We start from the raw sequence: 13771 nt of genomic DNA on the forward strand, positions 1-13771 counted from the left end.
AAATGCTTATCAGGGAATGGGCCTACATAGTCTTCATTTTCTATTCTATTGAACAGATGTGGAAAATAGCCTTTCTCAGCACAGGTTAGATTTAACGCGGCAGATGTCATGGACAGACACATAGGGATGAAAGAGTAGCTATCGATGAAACGTTGCTTGAATGTCTTATCATACATTAAAATGATCCGACAGCCTTGCATAGTAATTTGGAGTGTTAGCCCTGCTTTTGCAAAATATTCCAATAGTATAAAATTGTCAAACCCTGAAGCGTTGTGTGCAACCCATGTGTAATTCTGATAATGAGGCTGTCTAAACTTTTTAACAAGTTGATCTATACAGTCTGTACCAGCGGCTGTGAACTCTTCCCCTTTAAATGTAATGGCGCATACGAAATTTGCTACGTGTTTACCGTCCGTGTGTTGTGTCTTAAAATCATAATGAATGTATTTGTCGCTTGGTGGTTCCATTTTTATCAGTTGTATGAAACATTGGTGTACTCAGTCATTAACCAATTCAGCTTTACAATGGATAGTGTTCTGCAGGGCACACGTTTTTTTTTGGTGCGGCTCCGTTGACATTATATCGCCTATTACATTTCTGACAGTATTTAGTGACATCACACTGAGCGTACTGTTGTCCTGTTTGTGTTTGTTTATGCGCGTTGTAACAGTAGGCTGATCTGCAGTACCGCAAACACTCGTGACATTGCCTCATTTTGCCGACGTATTTATGACAATCAGGTGCACTACGTACATCGCAAACGTATTTACACCTGTGGTCTACAACGCCGTATCTCCAAACTATTAAATCTGAGTCTCGGTACCACCGTATAACCACCAACAGACCCACCCTCTCTTACGATAGACTCAATAGCGGCTTCGGATAACCCAAAATCTGGCTCCGAAGGATTAAACGATTGACTGTCTGACCCCCACCCCACCTGCTGTGAATTTGAATCGCTGTCTAACAACGAATTAGGCAGTGGTGCTGTTTGAACCTCAGTCACTGATCTAACACTGTTTAATTAGTCCAACAAAGTATCAGTGGTAGACTGCGGTCTATTCAGATCCTCCATTGTCCGAATTAAACCCTGTAACGTCTCTGTATTGTCACGCTGTTCAAAAGTACACAGACCATCGTCGCATCTTCTAGATTTAATTGCAGCTCCCAGATTACTCGAGTTTTCACCACACCGCTTTGACATTTTTACAGATTTTTTAAAATTGAAACAAAAATTAGTAGAAAAACAAAAAAACAAACAAACAAAAAAAACACACACAGTAAACCAGATACGAACCAGCAAATAAACACACACACACACACACACACACACACACACACGGGTATAAAATACTTATTGTATAACTCACCCGAGTTTCTTGTTTTTAACCAGCTGTACAAGCTGTTTTAACAATTCCGTCGTCAGGTGTTGATTGTGATCAACGGGTCGAATTTCCCCAGCAAGAAGCTTCTGGGTTGCTATGATTTGTTTGTGTGTGATGGTATGGTTTTGTAATGTTTCCACAACACTTTGATTATAAAGACGCTGATTCTTCTCTATAATGTCCAGACGCTCGGTGACGCTAGCAAAAGTCTTTTCAAATCCTGCAATACGATCTTCGATGGCCTTGAACCCGGTTCGTGTCACCTCCGCCGAGTCTCTGTTATTGTCTATAACAACAGTAGCCTCACGACCAAATGCTTCTTGGTTTGAAGGCAGATCGTCTCCAGGAACCGGGGTAAATACACAGGCGTCCCACGAATCAAACAGCTCCTGATTCCAGTTCAAACAAGAGTCTATAGCGCTCGGTTCATTCACAGCTGACTCTGTTGGGGTAGAAAAAAAAACACACAAAACATTACTTAGGATACCGGCACTAATTAGGATGATGAAGCACTCTTAAAAAAAAAAATTTATATATATATATATATATATATATATATATATATATATATATATATATATATATATATATATATATATATAAAAAATACATGCTACATACCGTCTGTCGATTGTGGGGGAGATCTCGATCGTTTACGTTTAGACGTCGCGACCCCCGCGCTGTGGACCTGAGCGACTGTTTTACGCTCGGCCTTTCCAGAGCTCGTTTTTATACCGCGTTCAGTAGAAACCGCAGCACTATTTTTGAACTCGGGTGCAGCGATCTTGTTTACAATATTTGACAAGCCTTGAACAGTAAACAAACGAGCACAATACATAAGAAAACATCTTAAACCGCTTTTAAACATAACAGCTAAATATCTCATTACAGATCTTACCCAACACGGGGTTTTCCAACCTGACTCGCGGGACTTCTGTGCTCGCCCCTTTGTGTAAAATAAAGTAAAATCATTAAACACATACACAACACATCATACATAGGATCGAATATTTATAAAGAATAACAATGTACGTACCGCTTGCCTTGTTCAGAAAATTTATTTCGTCTACGATGTCCGGAATAGACACAATGTCAGCATCACCTGTAACATTAGAGACCTGTTTTATCCATCACAATAAACCCATAAATTCGTTTATAAATAAAAACATTCTTAACAATGTGTAATAATAATAAAAATAAAATTAAACCGTTACTCTTACGATAGACGGCCATCTCCTCTTTGAAGTATTCTCCAAAATAAAATATAAAGCTTTAGCGGTGAGTTAAAACGAGAATCGACGATTCGCCTAAAATTACACAGCGCTCTGAAACACAGCCGAGATTTTAGAGACTTCTGCGTAACTGACCCTACTTTTAAACATAACGCATACCTATTGTAGGGTGTGTCGTAAAGCTATTAACACCCCCGCAGACACTCATTATCATGAACAATCTGTGAGATCACACCGCGATCCCCCTGGTCATAAAAAAACTCTTGGTCAGGAAGAAACAAAGGGCCATAAATTAAGCACTCCCAGAGAAACGCAGGCCTGACAAGGACGAGGCCATAAATTAGCTCTCTAGTTCTACCGCCGTGATTGACATTTTGACAGAACGTACTGGCTACGATGAAAACACGTGTATGGGTGTGGAGAGAGAGAGAGAGAGAGAGAGAGAGAGAGGCGTGTTTGAATACACGTATGTGTGGGCGGGGTTTAGCGAGAGTAAGGTGTTTCAGTTTAACTTCATTACTGCTTAACACAGACACTGGAAGACATCTCTTGAAAAAAAAAAAAAAACTTCTCCTAGTTTAAACATCTTTTAACCAGCACTTTAACATTTTTACCTCGTAAGGATCTTTGTTTAGAAGTCATGTAATATGCGCTATTCTCTTTAAACAGCTCTTTTAATCATTTTTACATCCTAAAGGTTTCTGTTTAGAATGTATGTAATACAAACGATTCTTTTAAACAGATTCTTTAAAAAAAAAAAAAAAAAAAGACGCTTTAACTCCTAAACTTTTTATTCAAAGGTAAACCGGGATCCCTAAAAACATAGTCAACAATTGTTTTCATTTATTTCACAAAACAAATATTCTACTCATATACGTACACATTCAAACATCATGCTTTTCTAACAGTGTGTTTACACAAACGAAATACCCCCACACAGTAACACAAACACATCCCCATATTAAAAACATTATTTCTTTTCAGACGTATTTCACCCCACCAAAAACCAAACTCATTAACATAAACACCTTTTGTTGGAAGGGGGCCAAACCCCCCCCCCCCCCACCCCCACCCCCACCTCTCACCTCTCCACAACACCCCCAGACACAAAGGAGCCAGATTGACCAGCTACACTCGATAGGGTTACCCCTCTCACCACCCCTACAGACTTGCCAGTCAGGGAAGCACAGAGGGTCATAAATTATCAAACACACTACTTTGATTGACAGTTTGACAGAAAGTGTATGATATAACTACTTATGCGGGGAAAAAAAACTGATTAATCAAGTTACTGCTGTGTAATTTCAAAGAAATATATCCAGATGTAATTGTTCACTAAGATTTATTTTTATTTCATCTTTTACTGGAATACGAAATCTCTTGCATACAAAACTGCACGTACGCACGTACAAAACCAAAACCTACGGAGCTAAGCACGCGCATGCGCAGATATTGTCCCTAAACCACGTTGGATTTCATTGTATAGGCCATATCTTGATCTGGTATGTTTGTGTTATATATGAATGGATTGTTAAATAGATTATACTCTAGGCATTTCCATGACGTGTAAAAATGTTTATTTTATATACCTGAATAAAAGATTCTGAAGTCCCAATCCCTTCGTTGCTAATATGTGGTCGAAATCGCGTTTAATAGAACGTGTAGTGAGGAGCTGAGAGAAAACTACATCTTTCCCCCTGGAGTTGATTCTCTCACAGCCTCATCTGAGTGGAGCAGCAGAGCTGGACACTAACTCAAGGCAAGTCATGTTTTTTCTCCTCATCTTTACACATAGTTATAAATCTGTTATGTAGTTTAATTCAATTAAATCGTTAAACAGCGCTTCAGCTATACGTTTTAAAGAGGAGACAGCTAACTAGCGCTTAGCCCTAAGATGAAATCTACCGAAAATGATTGAAGCTGTGATGTAGAGAGTAGAAACTTCTTTTGAGTAAAATCTAACATGTTAAAGTTCAAGGCTCAAGGTTTACTTCTTCCTGTGGACCTTTTTATTTTTACACCCATTTCCCCACAAAAATGTTAGCTTTCTAAATAGCCAACATAATTAAACTAAACCATGGACACCTGGGGCAAATCAAAGACATCCTCACACATAACCCAATACTCAAGCAGGAAGAGCATGAACCAAAACAAAGTCATATGTCCACTTAGAAACCGCGCCGCAGTGCCATCTGCCGGCCGTGTCGTAACAATAATGGCGTTTTTGTTCTATACTCTTTACGTTAGGTTTATCGAAATTGTTTATTCACACTGCCAGAGGTGTTCAGCCAGGAATTCTTCATTCTCAAAATGCCACTGTGGTTTAATAAACTGGACATTGGCCTCTTGCTGGTTTTTGGCAGGTAAATTATTGATTATGATATGCCTGGAACAATGCTGTTGTTCTGTGCTTTTGAGGTGAAATCAGTGCACACTTCCTGTGTTGAAGTATGCCAACCATCTATTATCATAAATGTTACAACTGATTTTTAAAATAAATGATGATTATATGCTTTATCTTCATCATCAGTTTTTTAAATAGGAAAAGTTGGACAAATGTAGAATTGTCCAATTACTGTAACACTAGTATATGCAAAAAGTTGTAAAACCAACTGGTATGTATTAATTGTGTAAGAGTGTGCCTTTTCTGTCATCTCTAGTGTCACCATCGTTGCAGCTCCATTTGTGACACCAGTCAAGCGTAAATATTGCTCTTCCATAGAAGTTACATGTGTGTTTGATGGTAGTGGGGTAAGTCTTTATTACACAACCTAGCTAATTTAAGGAAAAACCAACATTTAGTGTCTTAGCTAGGTTTTGGGCACCACAGGCCACTAGAACAGTTTCAGTGGGCCTTGGCATAGATGCTCCAATCCTCTGAAGTGAAGAGATGAAAACCAAAAGATCTGTATAGAGAGTGATAGAACGACACTGGTCTACTAAGATGTGGACAAAAAAGTAATACGGTCGGATGAGCCATCCCTCTCCATATTCTCAAGTGGTTGAAGTCACCTGTGGCATACACCAAGAGAAAAGGAAAGGCATGAATGCTGCACCCCAATAACAGGGGTCTGCTGGCATGTTTGGGTTCTCTTGTCCCCTTAGAGGAAGAAGCTACTGCAAATCAATACAAAGTTGCTCCAAGTGATCACCTTTGTCCTACGATGAAACATTTCTTTCCTGATGGCAGTGGTCTCTTCTAGGATGACAATGCCCCTATTGCCCTCACTGAATGGTTTGATGAGTTCACAGTCACCAGATCCCAACCTAGTTGAACACCTATGGGAGATTTTGGACTGCTGTGTTAGACAGTGCTCTCCATCTACCGTCTGGGCAGCTCCTGAATGTTCAAAGGGACAACACCAGACTCTCTGTTCGCACAGAATGAAAAGCATTTATTCATTCATTTGGTGAATTCTCAGTTCAACAACTGTAATCTTTTAATAGCAATTAATGTACATGGTGTTTTAGTGAAGAATACAGTCAGATTTATTGCCACTCTTGCTAGCCCAGCTACTGGAATCATAAACCATATTTCAGACCTAGTTGGCAGGATTTGAACCTGCATGGGGAAACCCCAATGGATTTTTAGTCCATCGCCTTAACCACTCAGCCACAATTACACAAAAAGTCTTGCTTCAGCATGGACCACTGTCTGATCGCAATTCCATGCACTTTGTTTCAGAATGTATAGGCTTCTTTTAGGGACCCTGCTCAGGTATTTTGGCAACACAACGAGGCAGTGTAGTTGGTTCCCTTGGCAACCATCTATGGACAGTGCCATAAAATCAAGACAGTGCTATAATTTGAAGCCTAGAATGGGCTTCAATGAACAGTTCTTAATCATAGTGTGGCAAACAGAAGCTTAAACCTGTTTGTAAGCTTCCTAAATTATACATTTCAAGTGACGTGACTTAAAAAATGACACCATGCGAAGAGGGATTACAATACAAACAGTCTTTTAGACCCTCAACAGAGTGCAGCAACTGGGTAGATTGTCAGAAGTTGGATTTGAACCCACGCCTCCAGAGGAGACTGCAACCTTAAGGCAGCGCCTTAGACCGCTCGGCCATCCTGACTCATAAAAGAGGCTTAAGTTATTATTAGCAATTAGCAATTAGCAGTTCAAACTATGCAGGGACATTTTGATGGATTTCTTGAAATATCTCATCAGGAACAACCAAATGCCCCTTCAACAGAGTGCAGCAAAGGAACTAAATTTCAGGAGTGGGATTTGAACCCACACCTTCAGGGGAAACCACAACCTGAATGCAGCATCTTAAACCACTCAGCCAATCTGATGCATTGAAGGTGTGCGTCGTGGACCATGCCCAGGTGTTATGTTGACCATATGAGTTGTATAAACACTTGTATAACTGGTCGAATATCTACAGGCAGTGATTTAAAGGAAACCCATGCAGTATTTTGACACAAATGTTTCCAGGAGAGGAGAACACTTTTTAAGGTGACATACCTGGATTTTTAACAGCTCCATAGTTTGTCATTCAAGCTTGGGTAACAGCCACAACAAACCATGTTTCAACTGCCCTACGGCAAACCAAATCACGGAGGTAGTGGGGTAGCGGGCGGGAAGACCAATTGTACTTTCGCCAGTCGAAATGACGCGTCAACATCAGAGCTACTGTCACATTGGATTTCAGTGTGGCTTGGGATGCCAACCATCTAAGGTCTGGGCAGATCCAGACTCTTTATTAGACATTGAAATGAACAACGCCTGAGTCCGGCATCTCAGAATTAAGTAGTGGGCAAGTCGAAAAATCTCAGTGAAGACTTTGTACAATAGCAGGTATGCAATGATTGTATACTTTTATTGGTAATTCTTCCAGGTGATAGTGAAGAGGTCAGTCAGCATTATTGTTACAGTTGATATCCTAACAATGGCTCTGACCTGTCTGAATCATTTGGTAAGTGCTATTTGTTGGGGTAGTTTTCAGTGATTCAGACAACTGAATCAAGAAGACTTTTTATGCAGGTTTTAAAGTTTTAAAGTAAGTGCTTACAAGTTGGGGCAACTTTCAGTGAATTTGGACACCATGAATGTGGAGTGTGAAACTATAATCACATTCATTGTTGTTGAGATTCTAACTTAAGTGTTTCTGTTTATAAATATTTATTAAAATTCTTGCACAAGTATTTAGTGAAACATATGCTGAAATCTCTTAGGCAATACCTTTGAATACATCAGTGAAAGCATCATTTGGCTGTGTACCTACTCTCAATCGAGAGTGATAACTGCCTGTCAATGTGCGAATCACCTGGTTCATTCACATGGAGTGATCTGCCATCATCACTTCTATTGTCACATTGGATTCTGTGGGTTGGACTGTGAATCATCTCAAGTTATGATCAGACTCTAAGCATTCAAAGGAACAACACTTGACTCAGGCCCCTCAGAATGAAATAGTGGACAACAGGTAAATTCTCAGTGGACAACTTCTAGGATAGCAGGAATGTAGTGATTATATTTGTTGTGGTGAATACGGCAGGACAAGATGCAAAGAAGAAGACCACCCATCTGTCTTATTGTCACAGCTGTTATTCTATCAATGGCTCTGACTTTCCTGAATGGTAAGTGCTATTTGTTGGGGTGGTTTGGGTGATTGAAGCAACTAAAGATACTTCTTTTTTTTCATTTTATTATTGTTTATTTATTTATTTATTCATTTATTATAATTTTTTTTTTACAATTTATTAAACGTTAAACAGTTTGGACAACATCCAATACTTTCAAAAGAAAGCACTATTAGATTACTTCAAATAGGAGCACTTGATTTACAATATATTCATAAGTGCTTCTCGTTGAGGCAGTCTCATCTGTGTATTTGCCTTTACCGTCTTCTGTGACTGGTGCAATGTGTCTCTGGATGTTACCCCAATTGTATCACATATACTTCAGTTTTAATGTAATTTTCTGCAAGCTTTGGTACCTTTCAGTGACGGCAATAATAGGAAATGTTGAAACCGTAATATTGTTTCACTTCATAAAGATTTAGTTAAACTGTTCCCAGTGTATTTGGTGTAATTTATTCTGTCTACTGTTTTTTCTTATATTCACATGAACTGTTTAACGATCATCAGCGCTTTTGTCCCTTTGGATTTCGATGTGGGTTGGATGTGAACCATGTAGACTCTACATCATCACAATCAAAACACTTGGAAGAATTATGTTCATCCCTCCAGTTGAGTTCAGAGACTTGGAGAATCAATGTCAAGGAGCACTGAAGCTGTTCTAGCAGCATGTGATGGCCCAACACCTTACTGAGACACTTTAAGCTGTTTTTTCCTTTGTAGCCTGTCTGTATGTGAATATAGGATTAAATCATATACTATAGTATGGTCGATGAAGTAGTTGCAGTTGGAAATGTAATGTAACTGAAAGAGAGAGAGGCATTTTGATTTTGATTATATGATTGATTTTTGATTCAGTTTTCAAATGCTTCTTTGTACTCAGAGAGGTTATTTTTTGTCTGTTGACATTATTTCAGGGAAATTGATGCTTCCTAAATTTGAAAATGGCACTGAGGTATGATTCATGCTGGAGGAGAAAAGTTAAGAGCCAGCAAAGTACTTGCAAAAGATACAGAAGAAAGGTGAGAAGATTTCAGACGTCTTTGTTGTTATATGGACAGCTGTTATTATGTTCTTCTCCCAGCCAAATTTCAGCAGTTGCTTTGCTTCTGACAGCATTGATAAATACTTTTATATAACTAAGAAATTGTTTTTTGTTTGAAATGACAGTTTACTAAGAATATACCTGCCAATTTATTGAGTACACGTGAATAAAAATAATGCAGTATAATTTTGTAGACTGTAATTTGTGGTGCTCTTGAACTGTACTGAGTTATATAGAGGTCTTCCTAATATTTTGCACATCCAGTTGAAATATGCATTGTGGTTGAAGTATGATAACTGTATTATTTATCTCAATTTTTAGCTAGACACACGAGGAGTGGAGAATGCAGGTAACAACTATTCAAAAATGTAAAACATCTAACTCCATAGAGTAATGAAGCGTGATCAGTTTTCTACACACAGAATTTTGGTTCCATAGTAATTGGGAAAATGAATATGGTATACTGTAAATTATTCCCTCAGACTACTTCCAATGTCAGCACTGACTATTTTGGTATAAACAAAGAATTGGCTGGAGAGGGCTTGGATAGCAGCACACTTATCTGACAGCTGAAATGTGTAGGAAGGTGCTATGTCCCTGTATCCCTCCAGGTGTGTCTGCACAGTTGGCTGACATGCTTACTGGGCTACCATAATGTCATTTGCACTGTATTCATATAACTGTATAATAAATATTCAGATGTTTCAAAGATAGCATCTGGTCTATTCATATAGTGGCAATGTAAGAAATACCATGTTATAGAGCTTTAAATTGTGATCGGTAGTAGTGTTAATAGTGTTAACAAAACGTTACTTACTGATGTGAGACTTGCACTTGTACTTGAATTGGTTTACAAAGCTTTAAATGGCAGCTCAGGTAACTCCGACACCTTGATGTCTAGTGATTGGTAATGTGTTTAGACTTACAGAATTACTATGTAAAATAACCACAAGGAGACTAATGAGCCACAAACTTACCAATGCTGCTTTTCAACATTTTGTGTACATGACTGACAACAAATCTATAAAACGTATTACAACAATTTTCTTCTTTTAGTTTCTAGAATCAAAGTGGAGGCCAGGTGACTATTGCACCGAAGGAATACCTTGTCTTCCTGAACATACTACATTTACACCAGTTATGAGTCAGTTCTGAGATTTTGGCAGGTTTGCTTTGATACAGCTAAAATACTGTCTTCCTTGTCTAAATGGCTGCATTACAAGAAAGTGATCATTTTCTGAAATTGAAAGACACATGGAGCTGAGTGATATTAATGATAGACTCTAACTGATTATCATCCTCGTTACTAATAAGCTGTTTTCCCAATGTCTATGTCCTATTTAAGAGCAAATAATAGTGTTAGATTATTGATGTTGAAATATCCAGTGAAAAATATTTCGATTTGCTTTTGTCTGCATTATGTAACCCCAATTTTCACCATGTAAATATCAAAACATATTTAAAATGTCTTGGAAGTTTGTTTTTGTCATGCACAAGCATATCAAATACATTACAATGAGGACCATGTATTTGAGTTTCTTTATGATTTTTTTTTTTAAAGAAACCATTAAGTTTGGATGAGAAAGTGTTGGAGATCTTTATTTGTGCTGTCTGAGCTCACCATGAGATGCACAAATTAGACTGGGATGAGAATAGTTTGAGGTCATAGAGAGAGCACTCTGGTTTCTCTGCCTGAGATCAAAAAGACGCACCAAACTTGAGACAATCTGATAATTATTTGAGAGCTTGATGAGATTTATTTTGAAACTTAAAAGGAGGCTACTTTGAGATTTTGTGATGCTTTTTCTCCAGGAGAACAAATTGAGAAACAGGAGAAATAAGCCACAATCTCGTTTTGGTTTCACACAGACCTCATCGTTGTCTAGGAGAAATGCATGAGATGTTTTTGAGAGCTCTTTTCTAATTTTCTTTTCCTCTGGGTTTGGCTGATGTGTTTGCATATTTGGCTGATGTGATTGTATAAATGGCTGATGTGATTGGATAAATGGCTGATGTGATTGGATATTTGGCTGATGTGATGGGATAAATGGCTGATGTGAGTGGATAAATGGCTGCTGTGAGTGGATATTTGGATGATGTGATTGTATAAATGGCTGATGTGATAGTATAAATGGCTGATGTGATTGTATAAATGGCTGATGTGAGTGGATAAATGGCTGCTGTGATTATATATTTGGCTGATGTGATTGGATAAATGGCTGATGTGATTGGATATTTGGCTGATGGGATAAATGGCTGATGTGAGTGGATATTTGGCTGATGTGAGTGGATATTTGGCTGATGTGATTGTATAAATGGCTGATGTGATTGTATAAATGGCTGATGTGATTGTATAAATGGCTGATGTGAGTGGATAAATGGCTGATGTGATTGTATATTTGGCTGATGTGACTGGATAAATGACTGATGTGATTGTATGTTTGGCTGATGTGATTGGATAAATAGCTGATGTGATTGGATATTTGGCTGATGTGATTGGATAAATGGCTGATGTGATTGGATATTTGGCTGATGTGATTGGATAAATGGCTGATGTGATTGGATATTTGGCTGATGTGATGGGATAAATGGCTGATGTGAGTGGATAAATGGCTGATGTGATTGAATAAATGGCTGATGTGAGTGGATAAATGGCTGATGTGATTGTATATTTGGCTGATGTGACTGGATAAATGGCTGATGTGACTGGATAAATGACTGATGTGATTGTATGTTTGGCTGATGTGATTGGATATTTGGCTGATGTGATTGGATAAATGGATGATGTGGTTGCATATTTGGCTGAGGTGATTGGATAAATGGCTGATGTGATTGCATATTTGGCTGATGTGACTGGATAAATGGTTGATGTGATTGTATGTTTGGCTGATGTGACTGGATATTTGGCTGATGTGAGTGGATAATTGGCTGAAGTAATTGGATAAATGGCTGACATGATTGGATAATTGGCTCATGTGACTCGATAAATGGCTGATATGATTGGATAATTCGTTGATGTGATTGGATAAATGGCTGATGTGATTGGATATTCAGCACATGTGGCTGAAGTACACAGCGCAATGGCAGTGCTCACACATTTTTTGTTAGGGAGTAACATTATAAACTGGACATATACCTTGATCTGCACAGAGGGATTATTATTATGTTTTTGCTAACTGGATATTTGTCCTCGAGGACAATCCTCTTTCATTCTCATGTAAACTAATCCCACACTGCTGATTTTACTTTCTTTATCAGTGGAGTATGGAGACCATCAGATGGTGATATCAGCCTCACCTCTCTCCAACATTTACTCCACTGTGTGTGTGTGTGTGTGTGTGTGTGTGTGTGTGTGTGTGTGTGTGTGTGTGTGTGTGTGTGTGTGTGGAGCAAGTTGATCAGGTGAGATTATCCGTCTGGTTACTTTTTTTCAGTGCACTAGATAAGTAAATGTACACTGTATTATAGCCGTCAATTTTCATACTGCGGTCATCACCAGTATCTGGCTGTATCCCTACAGATCCAATCTAAAGAGAAAGTTTGATCAGTGAAAACCAAACAAGCTAGGTGTGACAGTGTCCTTATTCTCTCTCACGTGTGTCCCTCGGTGCATAGAGGGTTGTGTCATATGGTGATACATATTATAGGACCAGAAAATAGAATAATGAATCATGTCTATTGACAGATATTTCCTATATCCTCTATATCGCCAAAGTCACATGATGTATTCATATTGTTCCCATTTTGACAGTGTTATGTATTTCTTCTTCCTATTTGTGAAGTTCTGTTCAATGTCACGTTCAAATAAAAGAAGAAAAAAAAAGTGCCTTTCACTGGTGTTTAGTTCACAAAATGATCAAAAAGCAGTCATGAATACACAAACATGAACATGAACAACAAGTACATGAACATTGCTCATGGTTATTAAAAGATATTAGTTTATTAGGTTGAGTATTTTATCTATCCTGCATACTCAAAGTAGAGCTATTAAAAAGATCAATCAGGTTGATTTTGATTATATCTGGATCAGGAAAATTCATTACATTAAGAGAGCAGAGATGACCGAAGAATTTAAAGATGGAGGCCTACAAGCCATCGGTTTGAATTGTATAAATGGGACCTTGAAAATTAAATGGTTAAAACCTTTCCTCAACAACAACAACTTCTGGCTCCATATTCCCAGAGAAATATTTAAGAAATTGGGAGGGATCAGATTTTTACTTAGATATGATTTCAATATTCAATGTTTACTGATTAAATTATCGCAGCTTCACCAGCAGGTCATGTTATATTGGAAACAGTTGCACCTCCAGGATTATTTTCTATGCTGTAATTACAAAACTAAAAGATTGGAGATGCCCACTTTGAAGATAAAACCTTTTGTAGCATGTGAAAATGCGCTGTTATATTTTTACTGTTTAATGTTTTACTGCAGAATCACATAAAATCCACCATTAAATATTGTTCATTTACACACACACACACACACGCACACACACACACACATACACACACACACA

The 13771-nt window shown here is 38.2% G+C and overlaps 1 long non-coding RNA gene and 2 other non-coding genes across 4 annotated transcripts; 1 reads left to right on the forward strand and 2 right to left on the reverse strand.

Moving 5' to 3' along the window:
* The first annotated feature begins 4383 nt into the window (after nt 1-4383).
* On the forward strand, nt 4384-10778 carry LOC108261880 (uncharacterized). 2 transcript variants are annotated; one of them, XR_008397771.1, is made up of 5 exons: nt 4384-4980; nt 5278-5368; nt 9124-9228; nt 9573-9600; nt 10308-10778. It is a non-coding gene; the product is annotated as an uncharacterized LOC108261880 (long non-coding RNA). The 2 variants fall into 2 exon arrangements; XR_008397772.1 differs by having other exon boundaries at nt 4384-5368.
* trnaf-aaa (transfer RNA phenylalanine (anticodon AAA)) lies at nt 6159-6240 on the reverse strand. Its single transcript has one exon. It is a non-coding gene; the product is annotated as a tRNA-Phe (tRNA).
* Nucleotides 6614-6696, reverse strand: trnal-aag (transfer RNA leucine (anticodon AAG)). Its single transcript has one exon. It is a non-coding gene; the product is annotated as a tRNA-Leu (tRNA).
* Nucleotides 10779-13771: the final 2993 nt, after the last annotated feature.

This window comes from Ictalurus punctatus, chromosome 13 (assembly GCF_001660625.3).
Source record: "Ictalurus punctatus breed USDA103 chromosome 13, Coco_2.0, whole genome shotgun sequence".
NCBI classification, from domain to species: Eukaryota; Metazoa; Chordata; class Actinopteri; order Siluriformes; family Ictaluridae; genus Ictalurus; species Ictalurus punctatus.